Source organism: Mustelus asterias, chromosome 14, assembly GCF_964213995.1.
Source record: "Mustelus asterias chromosome 14, sMusAst1.hap1.1, whole genome shotgun sequence".
Taxonomy (NCBI): domain Eukaryota; kingdom Metazoa; phylum Chordata; class Chondrichthyes; order Carcharhiniformes; family Triakidae; genus Mustelus; species Mustelus asterias.
Window position 1 is genome coordinate 24,015,587 of NC_135814.1, and position 27,983 is coordinate 24,043,569.

The 27,983-nt window shown below is 45.8% G+C and overlaps 1 long non-coding RNA gene across 3 annotated transcripts in view; it reads right to left on the reverse strand.

Annotated features, from left to right (window-relative positions):
• Positions 1-12,363, reverse strand: part of LOC144503541 (uncharacterized) — a 32,338-nt gene extending 19,975 nt beyond the window's left edge. For all 3 annotated transcript variants that reach the window (XR_013499500.1, XR_013499499.1, XR_013499498.1), the window contains exon 1: positions 10,466-12,363. This is a non-coding gene — a long non-coding RNA (uncharacterized LOC144503541). The remainder of the gene's footprint in view (positions 1-10,465) is intronic.
• Between the last annotated feature and the right edge of the window lie 15,620 nt (positions 12,364-27,983).

Here is a 27,983-nt window from a genome sequence, read left to right on the forward strand (position 1 = left end):
GTCCCTCATGGTAGGTTGGTGCAAAAGGTTGGATCTCATGGGATAAAGGGGGAGGTGGCTAGATGGGTGGAGAACTGGCTTGGTCACAGAAGACAGAGGGTGGTAGTGGAAGGGTCTTTTTCCGGCTGGATGCCTGTGACTAGTGGTGTTCCGCAGGGCTCTGTTTTGGGACCGCTGCTGTTCGTGATTTATATAAACAATCTGGGAGAAGGTGTAACTGGGGTGATCAGTAAGTTTGCGGACGACACGAAAATGGCTGGACTTGCAGATAGTGAGGAACATTGTCAGAGGCTACAGAAGGATATAGATAGGCTGGAAATTTGGGCAAAGAAATGGCAGATGGAGTTCAATCCAGATAAATGCGAAGTGATGCATTTTGGTAGAACTAACGTAGGGGGGAGCTATACGATAAATGGCAGAACCATAAAGGATGTAGATACGCAGAGGGACCTGGGTGTGCAAGTCCACAGATCCTTGAAGGTGACGTCACAGGTGGAGAAGGTAGTGAATAAGGCATATGGCATGCTTGCCTTTATAGGACGGGGTATAGAGTATAAAAGTTGGGGTCTGATGTTGCAGTTGTATAGAACGTTGGTTCGGCCGCATTTGGAATACTGCGCCCAGTTCTGGTCGCCACACTACCGGAAGGGCGTGGAGGCTTTAGAGAGAGTGCAGAGGAGGTTTACCAGGATGTTGCCTGGTATGGAAGGGCTTAGTTATGAGGAGAGATTGGGTAAACTGGGGTTGTTCTCACTGGAAAGACGGAGAATGAGGGGCGACCTAATAGAGGTGTATAAAATTATGAAAGGCATAGATAGGGTAAACGGTGGGAAGTTTTTTCCCAGATCGGTGGTGACGTTCACGAGGGGTCATAGGTTCAAAGTGAGGGAGGGGAGGTTTAACACGGATATCAGAAGGACGTATTTTACACAGAGGTTGGTGGGGGCCTGGAATGCGCTGCCGGGCAAGGTGGTGGAGGCTGACACACTGGGAACATTTAAGACTTATCTAGATAGCCACATGAACGGAGTAGGAATGGAGGGATACAAAAGAATGGTCTAGTTTGGACCAGGGAGCGGCGCAGGTTTGGAGGACCGAAGGGCCTGTTCCTGTGCTGTATTGTTCTTTGTTTTGTTCTTTGTTCTTCGTTTTACTGACACTGAGGGAGAGATTATTGTCGTTGCACCAGTTCACCGGATTCTTTCTCTTTTTTGTACTCCATCTCGTCTTTGTTTGAGATCCAACCCACTATGGTGGCATCATCAGCAAACTTGAAAATCAAGTTGGAGGGGAATTTGGCCACACAGTCATAGGTGTATGTAGAGTATAGTAAGGGGCTGAGGACTAAGCACTGTTGCTGAGCATGATCATGGAGGAGGTGTTGTTGCCTCTCCTTACTGATTGCGATCTGTGGATTAGGAAGCTCAGGATCCAGCCGCAGAGGGAGGAGCTGAGCCCCAGGCCATGGAGTTTGGAGATGGGTTTCGTAGGAATAATGGTGTTGGAGGCTGAGCTGTAGTCAATAAATAGGAGTCTGGCATCAGTGTCTTTGTTATCTAGGTGTTCCAGAGTTGAGTGTAGGGCCAAGGAGACGGTGTCTGCTGTGGACCTTTTGCAGCAATAGGGAACTGTAGTGGATCCAGGCAATCTGGGAGGCTGGAATTGATCCGTGCCATGACTAAGCACTTTCGAAGCACTTCATAATGATGAATGTCAGAGCCACCGGACAATAGTCATCAAGGCACGTTACCTGGCCTTTCTTTGGTACTGGGATGATGTTCATCTTCTTGAAGCAGATAGGGATCTCATATTGTTGTAAAGAGAGATTGAAGAAGTCTGCGAATACCCCCGTCAGCTGGTCCACACAGGATCTGAGTGTTCATCCAGGTGCCCCATCTGTGGGTTGACCTTCGAGAAGGCTGTCTGACACCTGCAATGGTGACCTCGGATATAGGTTCATCTGCGGTGGACGGCGTGCTCTCGCCAACTTCTTACTCAAAGTAGGCATAGAATGCATTGAGCTCATCAGGGAGGGGTGCGTGGTGCTGGTCATTTTACATGCCTTACTTTTAGTTGCAGTGATTATAGCTGCAACAGAATGATAAAACTCCACGAGAAGAGGCATCATAAAAATAAACAATATCTGCTACAATTAATGCTCTCAAAACACTCTAGATTGAAATTATTGTTTAGTGCATTTTGTCTTTAATTGATAATATCATAAAAATGATCATAAACATAAATCTATCCTGTTTGCAACACTGGAATTGACAGTTCTGGTTGCGCAGAGTGGAAATCCATTTTAAGATTACACTACATCATTGTTTTATCATAGAAAACTGCCTGGCTAAACCATTAACCCAGAAATCCAACTCTTTAAATGCTTCCACTCCAATATTGCCTTCTAAGGTTATACAGGGCTCCTGAGGTGTGAGGAATTTCTGGCATTCAGACATGTCTTCCAGCCTTTTGACTGTTGCTTCTAATTATTTACTTCGATGATTTGAAAACTTCCGCATAAATGCATTGGATCAATGGCAAATCCAACAGATTGTTTGAAAGCTGTTAACAGATATCAATGGTAAATGGGCAAGGGTCTGTTTGGAGGACAATAGTTTTACAAATATCCGTTCAGAATCCCATGATGTTTGTAATGTTCAGAGAAATTCCAAAGGAGGGCAATTCCAATGCAATTGTAATGAAATTGTGATAATAAAATGAAGAACACAATACAAGCTAGCAAACATCAGTTGAGTTTGATGATTAATTGAATGCCTCCTCCAATCAGAGAGAAATGAATGATGTTACTTTCAGACAGGTGGGATTAGTGGACAATCTTTTAGCTCAAAGTAAGATGCAGCAACATGCCACCAAAGTATCTAACGAACAATTGTGCTGCCATATTCTGTACAATGTCACGGGTGCACATTTGCCCTCTTACTTCCTGTGATCAGTATGCTTTGTTTAGAAAGAGGTTTTTTTTCTTATCATTGGAGTGTGCATTTCAATGAAATAATTAAGCAGCAGGCTTTCGTGAGTTTAAAATAAAGAAGGTTATTTATTTTCATAAGTTTACCCCGAATTAACACAACATCACACACACACACACATACACGCACACACGTGTCTCTCATGTGGCAGGCTTATGATTTCTTGAATAAATTCAATGGTTTAATTTTGAAATGAGGCTATTGTAAAGTGAAAGGTTCACAGCAGGTTGTGAGGTCTCTTATAGTCAAATCTCTAGTTGTTAGTTCTCAGATGAACTTTGAAACTGGAACAGGTTAAGTACATTGGCTAGTTTCTGATTTGCAGCCAGTTTCAGAGTCTGGTTCTGACTGGCTGACAACGGATGGTTCTCATGATCTGTTTGGTCCTGGGGTAATGAACCCCATTTTAATCACATGACTTCTAGGCTAACAATTCTAAGGCTTATCCAGTATGGTTTAGAGGGGGGAGGTCCTGGTGATCCAATAGGAAGTTGATAGTGGACATTGAGTTTTGATCTTCTCTTTTGTCCAGTGTGAAACAGGGAGACAGGTCATTCAAAAACTCCATAATAATCAGGTGTCAACCCATTCATAAACAGTAAGATGCGTGAATTCCACTGATGGCTGTGAGGTACCCTCACCCTTGTCTATATTTAATTACATATTCACCAGAGGCTCAATACCGTCTGCAGTCCAAATGCCAAAGGTCACATGATTTATGGCAGGCACCTTAAGAGCTTGCTGGGTCCAATTTTCAAAAATTATTGACTAAACATTCATAATATAACATGCCTTTACTGGGCATGGCAAGATATCCCTATGGCAGCGTCACATTTAACCTCATGCTGTATTAAAGAAAGCTTGATGTGGAGATGCCGGCGTTGGACTGGGGTGAACACAGTAAGAGTTTTAACAACACCAGGTTAAAGTCCAACAGGTTTATTTGGTAGCAAATGCCATTAGCTTTCGGAGCGCTACTCCTTCATCAAATGGAGTGGATATCTGTTCTCAAACAGGGCATACAAGACACAAAATCAAGTTACAGAACACTGATTAGAATGCGAATCTCTACAGCCAACCAGGTCTTAAAGATACACAATGTGAGTGGAAGGAGCATTAAGCACAGGTTAAAAAGATGTGTATTGTCTCCAGACAGGACAGTCAGTGAGATTCTACAAGTCCAGGAGGCAAGCTGTGGGGGTTACTGATAGTGTGACATAAACCCAAGTTTATAAGTCCCGGTCCTGGTTTAGGCCGTCCTCGTGTGTGTGGAACTTGGCTATCAGTTTCTGCTCAGCGGCTTTGCGCTGTCAGGTGTCGTGAAGGCCGCCTTGGAGAATGCTTACCCGAAGATCAGAGGCTGAATGCCCGTGACCGCTGAAGTGCTCCCCCACAGGAAAAGAACAATCTTGCCTGGTGGTTGTCGAGCGGTGTTCATTCACCCGTTGTCGTAGTGTCTGCATGGTTTCCCCAATGTACCATGCCTCGGGACATCCTTTCCTACAACGTATCAGGTAGACAACGTCGGCCGAGTTGCAAGAGTAGGTACCGTGTACCTGGTACACGCTAAAGAAAGCTTGGCAGGGTAATAAAGATGTGGAGATGCCGGCGTTGGACTGGGGTGAACACGGTAAGAAGTCTCACAACACCAGGTTAAAGTCCAACAGGTTTATTTGCTACCAAATAAACCTGTTGGACTTTAACCTGGTGTTGTGAGACTTCTTACAGGGTAATAAAGAGCCAGATCTTCCTGATTGACAGCATAACCAACCAAATGCGACCAAACATTTAATGCAAACTATGGCTCAACCATCTGACAATGAACATGATCTGGATCAACAGAGAGTTGGATGCTTGCAGTACCCATTCCAAATCAAGTTTGGCAACTTGCAGAAAATGAAACAGTCAGCTGTGGCCTGAAGCTTGGGTCCACATCCGTAGAAACATGCTAATTAGGCCTGTGCGGATAATACAGAGGGTAACCTTGCTTACAGCCACTTTATGCAATACTTGGCTTAATATTTCAGTCCCAGACATCGCTGCAGGTCTTCCTCAGGGTCAGGACTGGGGAATTTCGATGTTGATTGCACAATGTTCAGTACCATTCATGACTCCTCAGATACTGAAGCAGTCTGTGCCCTGTAGAAAGACCTGGACAACAGTCAGTTTGGGCTGATCAATGGAAAGTAAAATTCATGCCACACAAGTGCTGGTAACGGTCATCTCCAATAAGAGAGAGTTGAAACATTTACACTTGATCTTCAATGACTTTGCCATCGCTGAATTCCCCACGATCAACATCCTGCAGGTTAACATTGACCAAAAACAGAACTGGACCAACCATATCTATATATTACATATCTGTACATTACATATCTATACATTACATATCTATACATTACATATATATTACATATATATATTACGTATCTATATAGTACATATCTATATACTACAAGTTGCAAGAGCAACTCAGGAGCTGAGAATTCTACCGTGATTAGTTCTCCTCCTGATCCCCAAAGTCTGTCCACCATCTGCAAAACTCAAGGCAGAGGTGTGATGGAATACTCTTCTGAATGAGTGCCGCTCCAAAAACACTCAAGAAGCTTGACACCATCCAGGATAAAATAGCCTGCTTCATTGGTGCCTTCCAGCAAATTAAAAAGTTACATCTGCCACCACAGATGCACAACGGAAGCAGTGTGTACCCTATGCAAGATGCACTGCAGCAACTCATCAAGCACCTTCCAGTCCCACAGCCTCTACCATCTAGAAGGACAAGGGGAGCAGGCAGATGGGAGCACCACCACCTGCAAGTTCCCCTTATTTGGAACTATATCGCCATTCCTTCACTGTCACTGGGTCAAAATCGTGGAACTTCCTTAACAGCACTGTGGGTATACCTACATCAGATGGATTGCAGTCATTCAAGAAAGGACTGACCACCACCTTCACAAGGACAATTAAGAATGGGCAATAAATCCCGCTGAGTCAGTACTGCCCACATCCCATGAAAGAATAAAAGGAAAATACCAGCCAGATTACCAGCTATTACCAGGGTGGCACGGTGACAAAGGGGTTAGCACTGCTGTCTCACAGCACCAGGGACCTGGGTTTGATTCCCCGCTTGGGTCACTGTCTGTGCGGAGTCTGTGTGTTCTCCCTGTCTGCATGGGTTTCCTCCAGGCACTCTAGTTTCTTGAAAGACGTGCGTTGGCCATGCTAAATTCTTCCTCAGTGTACCTGAACAGGTGCCCGAGTGTTGCGACTGGGGGGGATTTTCACTGTAACTTCATTGCAGTGTTAATGTAAGCCTACTGGTGACACTAATAAATAAACTTTAAACTTTAAACTGGGTGTTGGGTACTATGCTGCTAATTTCATATCCGTAGACTCAGGCTGGGACCTAGAATTCCTTTTCTCTTAATTTTTTCTTGCCATTACTTAAATCCCTGCCCCATCATGTTAATAAATTATGACGCCTTTTAAGGAACGCCAAAGATTTTCTCGATGTTTATTCTTCCATCATGATACTTCCCATTCTTCTAAATTTGATTTCTGTATAAATTTCCAAATATCATTGCTACTATACTTCCGAGACCAGTCCGAGTCTGCTCTTAGTTCTTTGAGTGGTTGTGCAAAAGTACTGACACCAGAGAAATGATTCCTGTTTTCACTTGATCATTCAAATAGATCTACCTCAATTCTTAATTAATTAAAAAACTGAAGATATGTATATGGAAAACTGAACCACTTTCAACACTTCAATTCACACTCAAATACTTCTCCAATGTTTTTAGATTATTGATCATTATTTGTTTTCCTCGGTTTTCTCATTTAACTTTCTGATATCTCTGACCGCTTTTACAGTAAAGAGCATACCGGAAGTGCGCAGTAAGCCAGGCATCGCATTGCTGAAGAGAGGGAAACAAGAGCCTAATCATTCAGGGATTGCCCTGTATCAGAAACCTGTAGGTGGAGATGCCGGTGTTGGACTGGGATAAACACAGTAAGAAGTCTCACAACACCAGGTTAAAGTCCAACAGGTTTATTTGGTAGCAAAAGCCACTAGCTTTCGGAGCGCTGCTCCTTCTGGAGAATTTTCGGAGCAGCGCTCCGAACGCTAGTGGCTTTTGCTACCAAATAAACCTGTTGGACTTTAACCTGATGTTGTGAGACTTCTTACTCAGAAACCAGTATCCAGATTTTCACAAATGATCACTTTTTCGGTTGCTCATTAAGGGATCTTCATAGAAACATAGCAGGTAGGAGCAGGAGCAGGCCATTCAGCCTTTCAAGCCTGCTCCACCATTCATTTTGGTCATGGCTGATCATCAAATTCAATATCCTGATCCCCCCTCCCGCCCCCACCTCCCCTCATCCCTTGACCCCTTTAGTTTCAAGACTGATATCTAATTTGTTCTTGAAATCAGAAGTTTCGGCCTCAACTACTTCCCCATTCACCACCCTCTGGGTGAAGAAATTTCTCTTCACCTCAGTTCTAAAAGGTTTATCCGTTATCCTCAAACTATGATCCCTAGTTCTGGACTCCCCCACCATTGGGGACATTCTTTCTGAATCTTCAGAATACTCAGAATCTTCTGAATATTCAATGTAACCTTGATAAAAGGCCATGTCATAACTCAGTGCATGTGTTATGTTAATAAACACTCTCCTGGAAATGCAAATTCAAATATTCTGCTGCTGCTCCAAATTCATCAATCTCAACCTCCCAAGATTTGGAAGGTACACTGTTGGGAATAGGGCTACACCACTGTTGCAACAACCTTGTTGCCCAAGTTTATTTTGAGTGTAACTTCCCATTGGATGTACTTGTAGACCGGGATTTTCAACTGTGAGTCAGGAGTGCAGTCAGGAGAAGTCCCGGCTCCGTGAACTCTACCTTTAAAAATGGCTGCCTGGCTATCTGATTTTCAGTCTGAGGGTGCAGGCTGGATTAAAGGTCGTGATGGATGACCCTGAACTAATGAGGTGTCAGAGGTGGGCCTGGTGCATATTGGACAACTTGGATGCAAATAAAAAGCAGGCTTTATGAAAGACCCATTTGAGAGATTGTTCATCAATGGTGAAATCCCTGTGCCTCAGAGGACATGTCACTGCCTTGTCGGATGAGTGTCAAAGCTGCAAATGTTTTGCAACTTGAGCTGACTCTGGAATTCTTGGCCCATCATGGGCTTTCCCAATGGGAGACTTGCTGCCTGCTCACAGCGCACTATAACAAACTGCTGAAAGCATGGAATGGATTCTCAAGACACAGCCATGGAGATGGCATTGTCTTTCCATCACTAACTGGTACAAATATTATGCAGTCATGTCATTAGCTGCCAAGACCTAGTGGGTGGATGAATGATGAACAGTGCCATGCTCATAATCCCATCCAATTGCCCTCTGGCCACCCATCTATCAGCATATGCCCACATTATTAACCCATAACCAGGTCCCTCTCATCCTCTCACTGTCATGGCATAACTGTGATTGAGAGGGAGTAATCCAGAAGGGCTATTAGTCATCCAGGAATACAACATGCAACCTTGAAGCAACATCCATAGCATACCTGGTGCAAAACATTTGTGCGGAGCTATTCTTTCCATTACATGTTAACAGTAATCATTGATGATATGGTGAAAATGATTAGTGCATGTAAACACACAGGCCGGAATTCTCCGGATGTTCAAGTTGGTGGGATTCTCCAGTACCGCAGGCAGCGCACCCCCGCCCAGGGGTTTCCTGCTGGCATGGGGTGACGTCAATGGGAATTCGCATCGACAGCTGCGGGACCGGAGATTCCCGCCGCTAGCAAACAATGCGCCACCTCCTGCTGGCGGGAAACACGTGGCTGGGAGGCCAGAGAATCTCGCCCACAAAAGTGGATGAGAGCAATGGAATCTGGATGGTTCAGGATCCTTTTCACCGTATATTTTTATTCATAGAATGATACAGAGAGGAGCTGCAGGGGAAGAAATGAGTACCACCATGCCACATTTCTCTGATTAGGACTTTGCAGTGTTAGTGGAAGAGGTCTAGAGGAGGAGAACTGTACTCTGCTGGCCATTGCATTCCACCTGGTGGAACCAAGAAGGCACGGGTACAATCTGAGGCTGGGGTGAGTGCTGCAGAAGACCACCTGCATTCATGGATTCAGTGCTGAAAAAACTGGTCCAGTAATCTCCTGCATTCTGGCAACATAAGTAGTTTGCCTCAGCCACACAAAGGACCAAGGGAGGGGTTCTATCTGCAAGGGCATGGCACATATCTCTGCTTCAGCACTGAGGCTTGTATGTGTGAACAGCTCTTGTCGGTGTGTACAGAACACATGCGAACGAGCACTCTGATGCACAGATGCAGTGAAGAGCGATATCCCTCCCTGTACCAAAATGAGGCAAACATAAATTCATGTTGCCATCGTAGAGCAAAAGGGCAAAGAATGCGACGAAGATCGGCATCACTCTTGTCTGGGATAAGCAGTCCCTTGTGTATATGTGGAGTTACATATGGCGGCATGGTGGCACAGTGGTTATGAATCATGGAATCCTATAATGCAGAAGGAGGCCATTCGGCCCATTGAGTCTACACTGATCACAATCCCACCCAGACCCTATCCCCATAACCCCAGGCATTTACCCTAGCTAGTTTCCCTGACACTAAGGGGTGATTTAGCATGGCCAATCCACCTAACCCGCGCATCTTTGGACTGTTGGAGGAAACTGGAGCATCCGGAGGAAACGCACGCAGGCACGAGGAGAATGTGTAAACTCCACACAGACAGTGACCCAAGCCGGGAATCAAACCCAGGTCCCTGGTGCTGTGAGGCAGCAGTGTTAACCACTGTGCCACTGCTACCTCACCACTGCTACCTCACAGTGCCAGGAACTCGGGTTCAATTCCGTCCTTGGGCGCTGTCTATGTGGAGTTTGCACATTCTCCCCATAGGTTTTCTCCGGGTGCTCCGGTTTCCTCCCACAATGCGAGTTAGGTGGATTGGCGGTGCTAAATTGCCCCTTTGTGAAAGGGAGAATTAGTTGGGTAAATACACGGGGTTCCGGGGATAGGGCCTGGGTGGGATTGTTGTTGGTGCAGACTCAATGGGCAAATGGCCTCTTTCTGCACTGTCGGGATTCTATGATTCAATGTATAAGGTTGTTTGGGTGAAAATATGCCACCAGAGACTGGTTGATGGTAATTGTGATTTTCGAGGATCTTGTGAGAATCTGTTATGCACAATGGCCAATCTGACCCTTCTCGAGCACAATGTTCTTCCTGGCACCTGGGTGCATGAGTCAGTAGGGGCAAAAATAATTGCCCTGCCAGATCAGCTGCCCCACCCTCTTACTTCCTCAGATCAAGGCAATTCTGGGACAGCGAAGACAAGTTTAAAGCTAATTCCGTAATGGTACCTTACCAAAGGGATACTCCAGCTATTCACACAAATGCACAAGGCTGTGAGCTGATCTTACCAGGTCCACTCGTTGCCTTGTCCCATGCCTGCAGAGTGCTGTCTCCCAAGCTGTATTTGTAGTAGAGCACAAGTAGTATTTGGGTTCCAGACTCCTGGGATACAAAAATCCAACATTAGAGGTATTTAAATGGTCTGCAGCCTCTGTTAATTGTGCATGTACAAAACGTGAACCACCCCCAATCTTGCCCGAAGGAAAATGGAATGCATGGCACTCAGGGCTGCGACTCATGATTTTCAAACACTTCCATCGAAGAGGCTTCCATTGTGGCAAAAATCCAGTCATATTTTAGTCTTGCACACCTTCACAGTAATAGGTCTTCATTATTGCACAGTTTCTGCTTTTATTGAAGTTAGTTGATAAAAGTACAGTGATTCTCTCAGTGTAATATGGTTGTATTCATTCTATGTTCCAGTGGGATACAAATATGTATTCTTTCTTGGCCTATCCTTAAGGGCCCCCAGTTTGATAATACTTGAAGCACCCAACAATCTAAGATAGCTTTCCTTCCTACTCACCAATGCACTGAGTAAAATTTAGACTGACCATCTCATTTGAGACTGGAATTGGAGGTCTCTATATAGGATATGAGGTTATAAGGACAGCAGAGGTTTTGCTTGCATGATAGTGAAGTGATTCTGACACCATAACCCTGAAATTAATACTAGCAAATGAATGCTTAATATGTTTATCTGAAATGTGGAGAGATTAGGTAAGGCATGGTTCACAAAGGACCAGATGCACCTCTCTCTATTACAGATGCAGCTTGGGAGACACCAGTCTGCAAACATGTCTTGCCTTGATTTATGATGTGACAAGGCAATGAGGCAGGCGGCACAGTGGCACAGTGGTTAGCACTGCTGCCTCAGGGACCCAGGTTCGATTCCCGGCTTGGGTCACAGTCCGTGTGGAGTTTGCACATTCTCCCCATTCTCTGGGTGCTCTGGTTTCCCCCCACAATCCAAAGATGTGCAGGTTAAGGTGAATTGGTCATAATAAATTCTCCCTCAGTGTGGCGACCAGGGAATTTTCATAGTAACTTAATTGCAGTGTGAATGTAAGTCTACTTGTGACTAACAAATAAAATTTAACTTTAACAGGTACGGGTATAGAACCTATGCTTTTGGCGTCATCTTGCATTGCATGCGAGCTAACTGACCCCCCCTGAAAATAACAACCAACTTATTTTGAACAGGTTGATAGCTCTGTTAAAGTATTGGAGAGTGGAATTTCAGATGAATATGTCAAGCATTTATACAATTTAGTAATCCCAAAACATAATCTCAAGGCTTCAGTCAATCAATGCTGTCATGTTGCGCGCAGCCAAGGTTCATACTAGCAATGCAGATCAAAGTGTCCGCGACTGCCGTTAAAATGCAAGTTTAAAAAGAAGTACTGTTTGGATTTCTAATTAAAATTTACAATTCCCAAAGCATTTAGAAAAAAAGAATGATTTGCTAATAGAAACAAATTTATCTAGCCTTATGTAAGTGTTTTATTTTTATACAATATTGAGTGTTCCTGTGCATAAAGATGAATTCTGTGTGCTATATGCTCTGTCTATATACTATCTGAGTATTGAAGTATTTCCCCCAAATGGTGAAAAGTATTATAAAGTAATATAAGATGTTTAGATTAAACAGCAAGATTTAGTATCCCCTAAGCAAGAGGGATGAACATGTCTGTATGATTAAGCTCGAAAGCTATAATAGATCTTTTCTTTTCCTCAGACCTACAATAAAAGGTGAGCCAATGGCAAAAGAAAACACCTGTACTTGTTCCTGGGGCACACAATATTTCAGTAACATCAGCTGAGTATCTTCTTAAGTCTTCTCTGGAGCGTAGGAGGCTGAGGGGTGACCTTATAGAGGTCTATAAAATAATGAGGGGCATAGACAAGGTAGGGGAGTCTAAAACTAGAGGGCATAGGTTTAAGGTGAGAGGGGAGAGATACAAAAGTGTCCAGAGGGGCAATTTTTTCACACAGAGGGTGGTGAGTGTCTGGAACAAGCTGCCAGAGGCAATAGTAGAGGCGGGTACAATTTTATCTTTTAAAAAGCATTTAGATAGTTACATGGGTACGATGGGTATAGAGGGATATGGGCCAAATGCAGGCAATTGGGATTAGTTTAGGGGTTTTTTTAAAAAAGGGCGGCATGGACAAGTTGGGCCAAAGGGCCTGTTTCCATGCTGTAAACCTCTATGACTCTATGACTCTAAGTCACTCGACACATGTTCATTAATTGTGTCATCCATATCGCCTCCATTTGCACATATAGAATTGAAGTACAATGCTTAAAATAATCAAATAAACATATAAGTCTGGAAATTATACTACTCAATATTAGCACAGGAATAATCAATGCAATCATATCAAACTCCTCTGGCTGCTGTTTTCATGGTCATATAAATGGGTCGATGCCGCTGTTAAAATAGCTCACAGAGTTTATAAGGCAGCAACACACAGTGTGATTTTCTGGCTGTGTTTCACATGTTGCAAATGGCCCCACCCGACATAACTCACTCTTGGACTTTGTCATTTGTTAAGTTGCACAGCCAGGTGATTCAATGTGCACACGCGATCCGAACTCAGCACATGGACGACTGAATATTAATCTAACATTGTCATTTCAGTGACTTTTAATGCTGTTTTCAGTTCCGAGGCACAACAGCATTGGACTGTGGCCATGGATTGTAAAGTAATGACAGAAAGCGTTGAAGGAGAAGCATAGTTTAAACAACCTCTGTTCCAAAATTGGCTACTATCAAAGTCAATCTGGATGTATGAATAATTACTGCAGTGTAGTCTCCAGCATAGTCTGATGTCAAAAATAATGCATATCTAAATTTTCCGATGCTTTATGCTAATTGTCTCAGAAGATCTTCTATCACCTTGAGTATAGAACCCACAAATCTTATTGAACTACGACAGGCCATAACACATACTCTTACACTACAGGGGCTCATGGGAGAATCACAGCTTTGCATCTAAGCAAAAGCTCACCCATTGAGCATGCCCAGACTATTAAAATGAATTGACATGTTAATGCTGACAGGGAGTTGTTGCTAAATTACTGCTCAGCCAGCCACAAGGAATTCCTAAGCACTGAACTTCCCTTATCTCCTGAGCACAACCTGAAGCAAAATACACATCTTTATTCTAGAATGCACTAAAACAAACAAACGTTAAAAAGGTGGGGGGCGGGGTGGAGGGGGGGGGGTGGTTGAGCATCTTGTTAGTGATGTACCTGTCATAAATCATTGGGATTTTAATCATACCTGTCACACTCTCCTGCTTCCCCCCTCTGAGAGACTGTTTTCTTTCTGCTCCCTCCTTCACTCACTTTCAATTATCTGGAAGCTGTTTCTCTTGTTTATTTATTTATCTAAAGTTCACATACTGTATGCATGCACAAATTTTCTCCAGAGGGAGATGAGGCGGATCCTACAAGGATGCACTGGAGCATGTCAGCTAACAGCTGAATGAATGTTCTGAGCCTTTAAACCTGTTTTGAAACTAAATGGCAGGAGGGGGCTGATTCTAATTAGCGCGTACAATGATGGATTATGCCTGAATATTAGGCTGTTTCACCTTTTGACTGTTATTTGACTTTCTGCGTATTATATTAAGGTTGCAGGAGGCCTAAAAAACATCTCCCGCAAATGGTTTATTCACCTGATTAAAAATTCAACAGAAATCATTGTACCAGCTGTTTAACTCTGTAAGCATGTGGTAATTCTTGGTTTAAATCCCTGCAAATGGGGAGGGGGGGGGGGGAGTTGTTTTAATTTGCAAGACTAACCAGTGGAATGTATGATATTGTAGCTGCGAATATTGTTGACTCAGGTAAGGCCTGTGTACACTGAATAATACCCTTCATTTGAAACACGGCAAGGGTAATGATTCAGTAATATTGCAATACAACTCTAAAGTGCCACAGGGGAAATACGCCTGTACCAGACTTAAAGGAGCTTAAAGGTGATAGATACATACAGAAGAGAAACCATTTTGTCATTTAGAAGTGAGTATTCCTTTTGTTGATCAAACAGACTGGGTTTTGAAACTGCCAACAATCAAACGCTCACATCCCTGCACATCAGACTCACCAAGATTAATATTTTAGTTCCTGCAAGTGAAGCAGATGACAGCCCTATCATTGCTTAAAACTACACTATACCAATCGGGTTAAATTGATGCAAAAATTATTACATTGTTTGTAGCAGTCTGTGGAAATAGAAAGATTTTTTTTTGTTCAATCATATTCCAGCAAGACCAAGGAGAAATAATTGCTGTAACTTTCACGCATCTTAGCGCATTAATAAAATTGCAGTCTTTATGTATTTTTGATTTACTTTGATAATAATCAAGGGTTTACTTCAGGTGAATTATGCCGTAAAGGAAATGTGCAGACCATGGTTAATAGAATGCGGCCGGAATTCTCCGATGTTGAACGCCCCACCGCTCCCAGCAAGAACGGAGAATTCGGCACTCAGCCAAATCTCCATTCGCAACAGCGGGACCGAAAAATCCCAGCTACGGGCGAGGTCGGAGGACTCGAGCCTGTATCTTAAAGGAAATGTTCTTCGCAGTTTTAGCCTCTGATACTAGAAAAATAATTGATGATATTTTCTAGTTTATATTTTAGGGTGGAACTAAATTCATTTTCTCTCATTTTAATCCTCCATTTTTCCTCTTCTGGAAGTAACAACATGAACTCCACAATGATGGTACAGATCACAGACTGGGTGTTCACGGACGGAATTTTCCAGTCACGCTCGTCCCGAATCCAGAAAATCCCGCCCGAGGTCAATGGACCTTCAATGGCCTGCCCCTTGACCATTACGATTCCCATGGCAGGCAGAACGGGAAAATTCACCCTGACAACTGCGTCTAATCGTATCTTTCCACTCACACAGTCATTCCACCAATGAAGGTGATTGATTTGTGCGTCTTTTGGCTTCTGAACCTAAACTTGAGGCCAGTTGCAATGTTCACACCATAATTCTGATCGAACTAGACTAACTCAACACAGGCCTGGAATCAGACCTGGTACCTTGAGAGGCATGGACAGAGTGGATAGTCAGAAGCTTTTTCCCAGGGTGGAAGAGTCAATTACTAGGGGCATAGGTTTAAGGTGCAAGGGGCAAAGTTTAAAGGAGATGTACGAGGCAAGTTTTTTTTACACAGAGGGTGGTGGATGCCTGGAACTTGCTGCTGGGGGAGGTAGTGGAAGCAGATACGATAGTGACTTTTAAGGGGCGCCTTGACAAATACATGAATAGGATGGGAATAGAGGGATATGGTCCCTGGAAGGTTCAGGGGTTTTAGTTCAGTCAGGCTGCATTGTCGGTGCAGGTTTGGAGGTCCAAAAGGCCCGTTCCTGTGCTGTAATTTTCTTTGTTCTTTGTTCCTCCTGATTTGTGCGACGCCATGGTACATTTATTTCACCACCAGGCCATTTGAGTTGTTGAGTGCACTTATGCTAAGTCATTATTAAGACTTATCAGGATGAAGCTTTGGCTTGAAGCCCAGCTCATGTTTCCCCTCCCTAACACAAGGGTGCTGAGGCCAGTTGTAACATTCTACACTACCCCTGCTGCCATTTCCTAACTCTGTACAGAACAGGGAGTTAAGGCCTGGATGTTTGTGATACCCATAACTCAGTTCATCACTGTAAGGAGTAGCTACCCACTAAGTTACCCACTATGGGTGGCACGGTAGCACAGTGGTTAGCATGGGTGGCACGGTAGCACAGTGGTTAGCACTGCTGCTTCACAGCTCCAGGGACCTGGGTTCGATTCCTGGCTTGGGTCACTGCCTGTGTGGAGTTTGCACATTCTCCTTGTGTCTGCATGGGTTTCCTCTGGGTGCTCCGGTTTTCTCCCACAGTCCAAAGATGTGCGGGTTAGGTTGATTGGCTGTGCTAAAAAAAAATTGCCCCTTAGTTCCTGAGATGCGTAGGTTAGAGGGATTAGTGGGTAAATATGCAGGGATATGGGGATAGGGCCTGGGTGGGATTGTGGTCGGTGCAGACTCGATGGGCCAAATGGCCTCTTTCTGTACTGTAGGGTTTCTATGATTCTAAGTTACTAGAGGAGTGAGCAGAGCTTGAGTCTAATTGTAGTTAATTAAGCAACACTGCAGAGGATGTAATAACTGTGAAGTGGGTGATAACTGTGATAACAATGATGTGGAGATACCAGCAATGGACTGGGGTGGGCACAGTAAGAAGTCTTAAAGTTAAAGTCCAACAGGTTTATTTGGAATCATGAGCTTACAAGAACGCAAGAAATAGGAGCGGGAATAGGCAATTTGGCATGTTGAACACTTTCCTGCCCATTCCCCATACCCCTTAATTCCCTGAGGGATTAAAAATCTGTCTATCCCAGCCTTATATGTATTCAACGATGGAGCACCCACAATCCTCTTGGGTTGTAGAGAACTCCAAAGATTCACAATCCTTTGAGTGAAACTAATTCTCCTCACCTAAGTCCAAAATGATCGACCCGGAAGTATAATTTCTTCTCATCTCAGTCCTAAGCGATCAGCACCTTGTTCTGAGACTGTGATCTGAGTTTTAGATTCCCCGACTGTTGCAAACAATCTCTCAGCGTTGATCCTACCAAGCCCTTTCAGGATTTTGTACTTTTCAGTGCGATTGCCTCTCATTCTTCTAAACACCAGAGACATTAGACCCAGTTTTGCTCAGTCTCTCATCATCGGATTAGCCCCTTCAACTTGAGGTTTATTTAGTGGAACTTTGCTATACTGTCTCTAATGCGAGTACACCTGATTGTATCACAGCTTCGTATGGCTCCTGCTTTGCTCAAGACCGCAAGAAACTACAAAAGGTCGTGAATGCAGCCCAATCCATTACACAAACCAGCCTCCCATCCATTGACACTGTCTACACTTCCCACTGCCTCAGCAAAGCAGCCAACATAATTAAGGACCCCACACATCATGGAGATTCTCTCTTCCACCTTCTTCTGTCGGGAAAATGATACAAAAGTCTGAGGTCACACACCAACCGACTCAAGAATAGCTTCTTCCCTGCTACCAACCGACTCAAGAATAGCTTCTTCCCTGTTCCTTCAGACTTTTGAATGGACCTACCTTGCATTAAGTTGATCTTTCTCTACACCCTAGCTATGACTGTAACACTACATTCTGCACTCTCTCGTTTCCTTCTCTATGTACGGTATGCTGGTATGCTTTGTCGGTATAGAGTGCAAGAAACAATACTTTTCACTGTAATATATGTGACAATAATAAATCAAATCAAATCAAAACCTTTCCTTAAAATTCATGTGCCTATCTCCACAGGAAAGATATCGGGTACATTTTTGGTTGCAAATGCGGATATGAGAATAGAAATATGCCTCCAATAATTGTTTTATGTACTCGCTAATCTTGGAAGAATAATGTTGTCATTACTTTTTTAAACGTCATCTGCACACAGTATGCGGATGACTATTCCATATTTTTATTGGCCTGATTAATTTCATGGAATGCAATTGGTTCAAGGGATATGCATCTTAAACTGTTCATGGTTTTACATAATTGTGATCTCAGCTCTAAGGCTGACAGTGGAATTTACTGGGTTTCACCTTGGAAATAATTAGTACCTCTCAAGAGTTTAGCTTCAGAATGTAAAATAAATTCATGTTTTGGCTTCCAATTTATTTTCCCTTCCCTTTCTCCAACAGCAAGCCAGTCATGTTACTTCATAAAAAGTAGATAAAAGTGAGATAATGCCTAAATGAAACTTATAATCATAGAATCATACAGTGCAGAAGGAGCCCATTCGACCCATCAAGCCTGCACCGACCACAATCCCACCCAGAGCCCATCCCCACCACCGCACGCATTCACCTTCGCTAGTGCCCCTGGCACGAAGGGGCAATTTAGCATGGCCAAACCACCTAATCCGCACATCTTTGGACTGTGGGAGGAAACCGGAGCACCTGGAGGAAACCCACGCAGACACGGGGAGAATGTGCAAACTCCACACAGACAGCGACCCAAGCCGGGAATCGAACACAGGTCCCTGGCACTGTGAGACAGCAGTGTTAACCACTGTGCTACCATGCTGCCCCAAACTTGATTGATCAGTTACAAAATTTGTGCAAGCCAAGGAATTATAGAGCGAAGTGATGCATTTTGGAAGAAATAATGTAGGGAGGAGTTATACAATAAATGGCAGAGTCATCAGGAGTATAGAAACACAGAGGGACCTCAGTGTGCAAGTCCACAAATCCTTGAAGGTGGCAACACAGGTGGAGAAGGTGGTGAAGAAGGCATATGGTATGCTTGCCTTGATAGGACGGGGTATAGAGTATAAAAGCTGGAGTCTGATGATGCAGCTGTATAGAACGCTGGTTAGGCCACATTTGGAGTATTGCGTCCAGTTCTGTTCGCCGCACTACCAGAAGGACGTGGAGGCATTAGAGAGAGTGCAGAGAAGGTTTACCAGGATGTTGCCTGGTATGGAGGGTCTTAGCTATGAGGAGAGATTGGGTAAACTGGGGTTATTCTCCCTGGAAAGACGGAGAATGAGGGGAGATCTAATAGAGGTGTACAAGATTATGAAGGGGATAGATAGGGTGAACAGTGGGAAGCTTTTTCCCATGTCGGAGGTGACGATCACGAGGGGTCACGGGCTCAAGGTGAGAGGGGCGAAGTATAACTCAGATATCAGAGGGATGTTTTTTACACAGAGGGTGGTGGGGCCTGGAATGCGCTGCCAAGTAGGGTGGTGGAGGTAGGCACGCTGACATCGTTTAAGACTTACCTGGATAGTCACATGAGCAGCCTGGGAATGGAGGGATACAAACGATTGGTCTAGTTGGACCAAGGAGCGGCACAGGCTTGGAGGGCCGAAGGGCCTGTTTCCTGTGCTGTACTGTTCTTTGTTCTTTGTTCTTTAACTGTGAATCAGTGGTAGCACTCACCTCTGGGTAGGGTTTGGGTTCAAGCCCCACTCCAGAGACTTCAGTACAAAATCTCAGCTGTGATTCCAGTGTAATACTGAGGGAGTGCTGCACTGTCACATGTGCTGGATGCAAACTCTTGGCCTGGGTATGTTGGAAGCCTGCCGAGGTGAGCAGATTGCCATGTCAGGCAGCCTCTTATCTGATTTGTCACATGTTCTGGTTTAAGTAATGCCTTTGGAGTAGCACAGTGGCACAGTGGTTAGCACTGCTGCCTCACAGTGTGATTCTCACCAGCAAGGGGGTGCGGTTGGGGCGGAGCCTCAGCTCACCAGTGAAGCCGGCTGCTGAGCACTTGCTGCGCCATTGGGCAGGCGCCCCAATCTTCCAGTGCATTGGGAGATCTGCCCCCCACACCCCCACCTCCCCCTCCAACGCCACGGACATCGCCCCCAACAACTGCTGCTGATCATTACCAGGGCTGCTCCCCTCCCCACCTGCCAATCACCACCCCCTCTGCAGAGTTCCCCACCCCCACCTATCACTCCCCCCATCTGCAGAGTTCTCTCCCTGCCGATCACTACTCCTGCAGTGCTCCCCCCTTGCCTCTCCATTTTGTAGAGCTCCCTCTCCCTCCCCTTGCAGAGCTCCCCCCTAGCCATCTCCCATCATTGCCCCATCCCAACTCAGGCCCCTTGGCACTCCCCCGGCACAGTTGCGATGCCCATTGTGCACAGTCAAGGTGCCTGGTGGGCAGTAACAGGTTGGCATAGCTGCCTGGTCATACCAACGACTACCCAAGGACCGCAATGGCCTCGGATCATCCCAGCATGGTCATCACCTGACCTCTCGCTAGTCAGGGGGAAGCATCCGGGAGGCTGGAAATGGTCATTGATATTTAATCAGAATCACGCCATCTCCTTCAGTGGTCCTATAGATGCAGAGTAGGGACAGGATAGGTCAAGGTCACTGACGATCTCAATTTCTTCGGAGGCTGACCTTATTAAGCATGAGCAGGCAATACCACTACTCTTTCCCAGTTCACTGCATCAGAGAGTTGCTGGAAGTGCTGCATGCCAGGAGAAGGGGCATGATAGAATTCTCCCTTATCAAAGACAAGCAGGAGTATTAGGTAAGAGCAAAATATTACAGGTGTTCTTTCAGCGAGTCAGTGCAGACTTGATGGGGTTGGATGGCCTCCTTCTGCACTGTAGGGATTCTATAGTTCCAATTCAGTTCTCATTCATACAGCCAGGCCTGTTGCAAACAAAATATATCACACATGTTGTCTCCGCCGTGACTTGTTCTACTTGGAATAGTACTTTATTGCAGAACAGGTAATATTTTTCCGGTGGATGAGAGGAAAGCAAATTTAATCATGGCCCTTTAAGGAGCATTTATTGTGAGAGGTTTATTTTTGTCAAATAACGTCTTGCTGAGTTTTTGTACATTGGGAAATCATATAGATCCCTGGCATTTTTGCAAGCATTTCAGCTTCTTATTGTGGAAATAAGTCACCCATTAAGGAACAAATGGAAGAAAAAATATCAATAAAATAATGTAAGTCTTTTTGTTCTACCCTCCTGCATTCTTGAGTAATCTGTATTTGATGATATAATTACATCATGTGGCGATGCTTATAAACAACGATACAGAATGTGAAATGTAAAGCCAGCATCCTCACCTACTTTAACCTGAAGGCTCTAATCACAGCTATTGTTTGGTGAACCATACACAATCCTGGCAATTTCAGCTTCAGCTTCAAAGGAATGATAGCTGTGGATGTGGGAGAAACCTATGACATAAGCACTTCAATCTTTGTGACTGCAGAACTCAACTGGCAAAGCAAAAAGTCGCCTTGAGAGCTTTAGTAAACCTCATAACTGGGTAGAAGGGCCTGAAAGAATAGTAATTCACTGGAAGTTTCATTTGAAACAAGGCGGGATCGGAATCATCAGGATCAGGTAAATGGAGGTAGCAATTGACTCCACTCACCTGATGGAGGAGCAGTGTTCCGAAAGCTCATGATACCAAATAAACCTGTTGGACTTGAACCTGGCTTCTTACCAAGGTAGAAATTGTACCTTGAAGTACCAATTTTTTGCCTGGCTAGCTCAGTCGGTACAGCATGAGACTCGTAATCTCAGGGTTGTGGGTTTGGGCCCCACGTTGAGTGCCATTGTTTTTGTGGTGGCACGGTGGCTCAGTAGTTAGTACTGCTGCCTCACAGCGCCAGGGACCCGGGTTTGATTTCCAGCTTGGGTCACTGTAGGGAGTCTGCACATTCTCCCCGTGTCTACTTGGGTTTCCTCCGGGTGCTCCAGTTTCCTGCCACAGTTCAAAAGATGTACTGGTTGGGTGCATTGGCCATGCTAAAATTCTCCTTCAGTGTACCTGATCAGGTGCCGGAGTGTGACATCCAGGGGATTTTCATAGTAACTTCATTGCAGTAATGTAAGCCTACTTGTGACACTAATAAATAAACTTTAAAACATTAAATAATGCACAATGAAGCCAGATTAATGGAGGCCTGAAAAACATCTGACCTGGAATTGGGGTCAGGCCATTTTTCAGGCAAACCCTGGTGACCACTTGAAGCCTGCTTTAGGTCACTTACTCATGTCAATCAAGGACCTAATGCCCATCTTAGGTGGTTTCATAGAAATTGGTTAGTGATGAGGATGCATGAGGCTTCAGCAACAAGATTTATATTATTATTGTTACTGTTACTGTTAAATATTTACAAAGCTTCCCATTGATCCAGGGGGAGCACAGGTCCAAAGTCACCCTCAGTTATCAGCCCATAGTGAGGCTGATGGCCTGAAGTAAGTTGTTGTGGAGAGGTGACAGACATCACTCAAGCTTGTTCAAATGATTTAGACCAGGGCTGAACAGTAATTCTGTGTTGGATTTGGATGCCTGTTCCAGCATTCGCAACCGAAATTAGCTGCCATTGAACCCAACTTACATCGAACTTTGACCCTGTCTAACAGAAATGATGTAAAAGTTAAAAAAAGTGAAAAGAAAATGAAGAAGAGATAGGGCGGCATGGTGGCACAGTGGAGGATGGCACGCTGGCACAGTGGAGGGTGGCACAGTGGTAGAGTGGTTAGCACTGCTGTGTCACAGCTCCAGAGACCTGGGTTCAATTCCTAGCTTGGGTCACTGTGCGGAGTTTGCACATTCTCCCCGTGTCTGCGTGGATTTCCTCCTACAGTCCAAAGATGTGCGGGTTAGGTGAATTGGCTGTGCTAAATTGTCCTTTAGTGTCCCGGGATGTGTAGGTTAGAGGAATTGGTGGAGTAAATATCTGAGGTTACAAGGATAGGGCCTAAGTGGGATTGTTGTCAGTGGCAGACTCGATGGACCAAATGTCCTCCATCTGCAGTGTAGGGATTCTATGATAATGTATTGGAGAGACATGGGGTCTGATCTTCATGCCAGCAGGATCTCCCTGTCCCGCCAACAGCACACCCCCCTGCTGCAGGTTTCCCGGGGATGTGGGGGTGGATTCAATGGCAAATCACATTGATAGCGGTGGGACCGGAAGATCTCATCACCAGGAAATGGTGCTCCACATCCCACTGTGAGAAAAATGCTTCAGGGTGGCCAGAGAAGCCCAGCAATGAGCAATTTAAAATGTCTATCTTTCAGTCATTTAAGGTTAATATGAAAGTTAATATTACAAGGTGAAGCTACTTTTTTGTGTTCAAGTAGTTCCACTTCTGTAATATTAATGATTGATCCTGTGATATGGGCTGTGGGCCAATTTTCACCTGGCCAGCTCATTGTGGGGTGGCGATGATCTATGGACTTTATTGCCCTGTAACCCCAACTCATGCTACAATCTTTAAATGACCTTCCCCATGGAATTGATGTTGTACAAACAGAAGTCATGTGGCTTATTTTGGCTCTGTAAAACTGCTGCCGGCAGAATGTTGAACTTAACCCACCCACATCTGCATTCTGGTTCCCCTGGACACCCCTTTAGTGACTTAGTTTTGGGCCTTTCCATTGTCTTAACTGTCCAATGTTGCATTGGTCCAGAGCTGGTAAGTTATAATGGGAGGTCCATTGGCTGAAAGCCGCTCACCAGAGAGATTTGAATGATTTCTAAGCTTAAAATGGCTACAAAATCTTCAATCACTTGACAGCCAAGGAGTTATCATTCCATCGGTCATCCTTGCTGAAGTTAAAATCTACAATCGTGATTTGAAATAATATTGGAGGGCATGACCCCTTCCCTCTTCTGGGCAACTGTCTATGGCTGAACTAGACCAACCGTAGCCATGATATTGTATTTGTCCCTGAGATGAATTTTCAACCACGTACCTGTTCTTTCACAAAGACTGCCTACTTCCAACTCTATAACACCGCCCACTCCTGCCCCTGCCTCAGCTCATCTGTTGCTGAAACTATTGCCTATGCCGTTGTTAGTTCTAGACTTGACTATTGTAATTCTCTCCTGATCACCCTCCAATTTTCTACACTCAATAAACATGAACTTATCCAAAACACTGCTCCTTATATCCTAACTCACACCTAGGGACCGATTTTACCATTTCGGGCGTGAAAACGTGGTAAAGTCGGGTGAGAGGCCATTAACGCAATCTGCGCACGCGTCCGCGCAGATTGCCACTTTACCGAAACCCGGGAATGGCGGCGATCCACTTCACGCCCAAAACGGGCGCAACGGCGATTTAAATGCATTTGGGTGCATTTAAATTGAATTAATGAACTGCCCGCCTAATTTTATCAGCATTTCCCCCTTTACCACCGCGTTTGCCAATCCGGAACCGCGCCGAAATGGACCTGCTTAATAAAAGTCTGAATCGGGCGCTTCAGCTGCTGAAGAGTGCGTTCAGAGCTTCCAATGGCTCTCTGACTCAGATCAGTGGTGGGGAGGAGGAGGGAGGTGGGTTAGATCATTCTCTGGTTGGGGGAGATCGTTGTCTGGTGGCGGGGGGGGGGGGGGGGGGGTGGGGGGTGGGGGGGGGGAGAGGCCTGATCACTCACTGGTGGGGGGAAGAGGCAGATGGATCTCTGGTGGGGAGGGTGGAGGGGGCAGACCGATCTCTGGTGGGGTGGGGGGGCAGATGGATCTCTGGTGGGGGTGGGGAGGGGCAGGGGGTCCGCTGCCAGTCTGCGGGCGATCGGTGGGGGGGGGGGGGGAGGGGGCAGGGATGGCGATCAGTCTAAGTAGCGGGCGGGGGGGGGTGGATAAGTGGGACAGCAATGTATGTGGGTAGTGGGGGGCTGGATAAGGGGGACAGTGATGTGTGTGGGTAATGGGGGGGCTGGATAAGGGGGACAGTGATGTGTGTGGGTAGTGGGAGGGTGGATAAGGGGGACAGTGATGTGTGTGGGTAGTGGGGGGGTGGATAATGGGGACAGTGATGTGTGTGGGTAGTGGGGGGGTGGATAAGGGGGACAGTGATGTGTGTGGGTAGTGGGGGAGTGGATAAGGGGGACAGTGATGTGTGTCGGTAGTGAGGGGGGTGGATAAGGGGGACAGTGATGTGTGTGGGTAGTGGGGGAGTGGATAAGGGGGACAGCGATGTGTATGGGTCGTGGGGGGGTTGATAAGGGGGACAGTGATGTGTGTGGGTAGTGGGGGGGTTGATAAGGGGGACAGTGATGTGTGTGGGGTCCATCACTCCTGCTCTTTGCTCCCGGGCCGCTTTGTCCGCTTTCTGCGGCTCGGGAGCAATCTGACACGGGCACGTTTTTTCAAATTTTTTTCTAACTGCGCACGCGCAGTTCAGAGCTCCGATCATTTCGGGCGCGCTAAGCCCCACCCACAGCGCGAATGGGACTGGCAATTTATTTTTCAGGCTGAGTGTGTATGGGGGCGCCTGAAAGCAGATTTCCAAGTCGGATCTGAATTTTCACATCCCGCTGCACTAATTTTTTAGCATAGCGAGCTGGGAGATTCCAGCGGTGCCCAATGTATGGGATCCGCACTGGACATCCTGGCCCTCTAGCGTCTCCCAGCGCCGGATTTCCAGTGGTGTCAATTCCATGCTGGAAATTGGCAGGGAGGCACATAAATTATGCTATTGTTCATTACCATATACTTTAAATCCTATTAGCAGGCCCGGGACAGAAGTCTCCGGATCCGATAGCTTCTCCCACCGCGCTAGGAGTATTTCACTCCAGCAGGGTTTACAGTAGCTCCTTACTTTCAGGGAACTAGTGGCCCGACCCTGCTGGAGTGAAGTGGGGGCAATTGGAGCCCCTCAGAGGGTTGGGCATGAGGGGGGGGGAGCGGGGTGACCCCTAGGCATTGGCACCCTGGCAGTGCCAACCTGGGCCTCTGGCACTGCCCATGGGGAAAGGCTTGATGGGCTGCCCCATGCCTGGTGGGCAGTGCGAAGGGGCGGGAGGTGAGGGGGTCCCGGTGCCACTCCGCATAGCGATCGGTGGGGGAAGGAGAGAGGCCAGCAATTGAAGTGGGCAGGTGAGGGGGTGGGGGGACAGCTAGAGGGGGAGTCAGGACTGCTCTGGGGGGCACGACACTGCAGGGGGAGGTGGGACTGTGAGGTGGCAATTGTCGGGGGTGGTGCTGGAGATCAGGGCAGCCAGGAGGTGGGGGTCAGGGGCTGGGCCCAGGAATGGTTGGGGGGCCAGTGATCGGGCCATGGGGGACAGAGAGCCGGCATTGCGGGGGTCGGGGGGGCTGGCCAGCGGTTAAACTGGCCAGCAAACAGGAGGCTGTCAGTGCGGGGTCACTACATGCGCCAATCTGGGCACTGACAGATCAGCGCATGCGCAGTGGCGCACTCAGCAGGCTGATTTCAGTCTATCTAGCGGGGATAGACCCTGTCCCCTAGTTTTTGATGATATTCACGCTGGTGGCCTCTGCGGTGTACAGAGTGTGGGAAACTCTTCTCCAAACTCTCAATGAAAAAAGCAACGTGAATTACTCCAGTTTCACGCGAATGCGACACTTAGAATTTTTTGGGGAGATTTCTGGCCCGGGTTTTGATGAAAACTCATTTCGACCTGAAATGTTTACTCTGTTTTGTTTCATAGATTCTGCCTGACCTGTGGGGTATTTCCAGCATTTTGTGTTGATATCACATTCCTTTTTTAAAAATTCATTCGTGGGACATGGGCGTCGCTGGCTGGCCAACATTTATTGCCCATCCCTAGTTGCCTTTGCTCAGAGGGCAGCTGAAAGTCAACTACATTGCTGTAGATCTCAAGTCACACATAGGCCAGACCAGGTAAGGATGGCAGATTTCCTTCTCTAAAGGCCATTAGTGAACCAGATGGGTTTCTCCGACAATCGACAATGGTTTCATGGTTATCAGTAGATTCTTAATTCCAGATATTTTTTATTGAATTCAAATTCCACCATCTGTCGTGACAGTGTTTGAACCTGGATCCCCAGAACATTAGCTGAGTTTCTGGATTAATAGTCCAGCAATAATACAACTAGGTCACTGCCTCCAAAGACCTGGCTGAAATACAAGTACTCTTTGCTCAAGAACCTTGAAGGTAAGACTCCTAACTCATATTTCTTGTTACTTTCTGCTGTACCGTGCATTACCTGTAGCACCTGCTCTGTCCTCATTATCACTTCCATCATCCTTCACACCTATGTCATCTCTCACACAACAGCAACACGTTTCAACTATAATATGCACTTGCTCAAAACATCTCACCAGGCTAACACTAATGAACACACTCCCTTCTTTCTTGCAGCAGAAGCAGACACATAATAACAAGGACCAGGCAGACATAGGAGAAGGTCCAACCTCTTAAAAAAGGCCATTGTGGAAAGTGGCAGCTCATGAGTGGGCATTCTGGAGAGATTAAAAGATAAGTCCCACTTGGGTTCTGACCATCTCACTATCTTTGCCTTCTCACTGAAATCTCATCTTCAAGCTAAAGGTTTGTTGTCACTCATCCCTCTTGCCTCTTGACTAACCTGGCCACTAGCCACTAATTCTTTGTTTCTCCCTTCTTTTTCAAATCTTGAAACTGTAGAGGGTCTAGAAGGGCCCTAGGAAGAGCAGAATGGCCTTCCAGAAGATGCAGAGTCACTCAATGTTATTCAAGCAGGCACCAGCCCAGAGACTGGTACTGCACAAAGCTCAGAGACAGATTAGAGGTGTGGGGTGGGGGGGATGCGGGGGGTGGAGGGGGGGGGGGGGGGTTGGTGAGGGGGGTGGTGGGGGGGGTGACTAGATTCATCAAACCCAAGTGTGCAGGAGGAAGGGTAGCTGGATAGGCCAGTCCAGGTAACCTTGTATCAGAGGGTAACCTTGTATCCCAACCCTGCTGCAAGAGATGGAAATGACGACCACAGAATACTGTCTACAGAAAAGAATGGTTGGCTACACAGCACAAACTTTGACGTTCACCGCACAGCCTGCCAGTCAGTTTCTGTAAAATAGCAGAGGACATGGAAGTGTCCAGTTCTATCTTTTGTTTGGTCTCCATGCACAAACCTCAGCTCATACCGTCCATCGGGGAATGGGCAGACACATCTACGAGCACGGCACTGGGACTCACAATGTTGAAACTCTGATCATTTTGACAGAAACTCACCATCAGCTCCAAGAAACAGCTTTCT